Raw genomic sequence first — 2,500 nt, forward strand, 5'->3', positions numbered from 1 at the left:
AATTTACCGTGGAGTTGGGAACAACATACTTAGGAACATTCTTAACTCGCTGCAGAGATCCTCTCATGAAACCCGTCCCAGCTGGACAAAAACGTAAAACCACAGGCGTATGAAAAAAAAAGATGTGAACATGTAAACAAAACAACTTCCCGATACAGAGGACAATCATTCTGTTTGTCCCGGCTGCTGGCATCCATCTTTATATCCACGCAATGGATAGTCTGTCTGTAAATGGCCTGTCTGTGTCTGTGTTGGAGCCAGATCATTGGATCAAGGTTTTCTATCTTCGTTTTGTAATCACATCTCGTCTGAGTGGCTGTGTGGTCCACGTTTATGATGGCGGTGATGGCAAAACATAGTGGTACCAAGACAGACATGGCGAGGATTTTATGAATGTGTGTGTGTCTCTCTCTCTACGACAGACTTCATCATTTTTTTCTGTCTCTGTCTCTGCCTGTCTAGCTACCTCTGTTTGTCAGTTGTCTGTCTGTTTGGCAGATGTCTGTCTAGCTGCCTCTGTTTGTCAGTTGTCTGTCTGTTTGGCAGTTGTCTGTCTGTTTGGCAGATTGCTTGGCAGATGTGGTGTAGCGTATATGGATTTGTCCGAACGCAGTGACGCCTCCTTGAGCTACTGATACTGATACTGATACTGTCTGTTTGTCTGTCTGTTTCCCTGCCTCCCTCCTCCCTTTCTCTCTCATTCTGTCTCTCCTGACCATGTGTATATTTCTGTGTGTATTTAATGTGTATGTCCGGTCCATGTGAGAGAATGAATGAATGAATAAATGTTTATTGCATTCAGGACATAGGCATCATTGTATTGGAATGACGGGAAAGGGGTCGTGCTGACAATAGCATTTCATTGACATTTCTTTTAAATACTAGGAATTAGCCAATACTCTGAAATTACATGTATCAACGGTAACGACCATGAGACAGACAGACAGACAGACGGAGACAGAGACAGAGAGTTGTGTTGGATAAATCAAGAAGTATGCAATAGATTATGTTTTTTTCAGAAGTCATTTTCAACTTACATTAGATTCTAAAGGGCATGTGACATGTACATCTTATCATGCTTCTGATGACAAATATCTTGTTTTTGTGATCATATGAACACCTAGCAAACGTGCATGTGTGTGTGTGTGTGTGTGTGTTTTGTTTGTGTATGTTCGTGCGTGCGTGCGTACTCGCGTGTGTATGTGTGTGCGCGAGTGTGTGTGTGTGTGTGTGTGTGTGTGTGTGTGTGTGTGTGTGTGTGTGTGTGTGTGTGTGTGTGTGTGTGTGTGTTTCAAACATACGATTATATTAAGTGTGTGTATATGTGATTATGATTTTGAATTTAATTGGTACACAAAACATGAAAACACACGGCGGCTTCCCTATGGTGTCATCAGCAATGCACGAGTATTCTTATGTAATGGAATTGTATCAATAACAACACGGGGATATAAAATGTATATATTGTGTGGATATCAGTAGTCGTTATGCAACCTGATATTTTCCTTTCAGACTATCAGCGCAGTTACAAACCATAAAACAATAAGAACAACAGCAGCATCAAAACGACGACAATATCAACCAGTAGATCATCTCAGATAATAGCATAAGCATGTTATGAATATTTGAAGATAACTTCATCATATTGTTTTGTCAGTAATGTGATTATTTTATTCACATATCCTTCCGTTGTGGGATTAACGAGTGAGTGTGGTGACCAAAAAAAAAAACCTGTTCGTGGGAGTTGTTATCTTTATGTTGCACCAAGCGATCTCTTAAGTGCAGATTCTTGTCTTGCCGCTGTTTGGACAAAATTTGAATTTTACACAGTTTTCACATCCATTGGAAATCCTGTTACTATTTCTTATACTTGTTTCAGAACTATTACCCCAACATCCAGAGAACAGTGAAACAACAGACACATTTTTTTTCAGATTTGATTTTGCTTTTGTTTTTTATATGCGTCCGAGACAGGGTGTGTCTTTTTTTCTTCTTCTTCTTCTTCTCCTTCTTCTTCTTCTTCTTCTTCTTCTTTTTCTTCTTCATCCTATGTGTACCGAAGAATTACTGATAAAAACAACAACAACAACAACAACAAAACTCGCATTTTAGAACAAAAGTAATAACTGTCCATCTTTCATTCTGTTCTGTCATTTCATATCGGGATAATGGCTTGAGACAGATCATTATTTTCATGTTGTTTGTTTGTTTTTTGTTTTTGTTTGTTTTCTTTGTTTTCTTGTGGGTTTGTTTGTTGTTGTTTTGTTGGGTTTTTTTGTTGTTGTTGTTTGTTTTGTTTTTTTGGGAGGAGGGGGGGTTATAGTCTTCTCTAATCTCTTCTTCTTCACAGTCAGTACACTGAATGTGGTAGAAAACATATAACATCGCATTTCTTTGCCTTCTCGGTGAAGTCCTTTACGTCGGTAAGTTCAGATTGGAAGGAGTTGGTCGCTTGGCCCCATATTGCCTGAAGGCTCGGAGCTCGTTCTGTGGTGGTGTC

At 39.4% G+C, this 2,500-nt stretch overlaps 1 protein-coding gene across 4 annotated transcripts in view; it reads right to left on the reverse strand.

Annotated features, from left to right (window-relative positions):
• Positions 1-2,500, reverse strand: part of LOC143294251 (PDF receptor-like) — a 261,783-nt gene that overhangs the window by 64,793 nt on the left and 194,490 nt on the right. The gene's annotated exons all lie outside the window — the stretch shown is intronic.

This window comes from Babylonia areolata, chromosome 19 (genome assembly GCF_041734735.1).
Source record: "Babylonia areolata isolate BAREFJ2019XMU chromosome 19, ASM4173473v1, whole genome shotgun sequence".
Taxonomy (NCBI): Eukaryota; Metazoa; Mollusca; class Gastropoda; order Neogastropoda; family Buccinidae; genus Babylonia; species Babylonia areolata.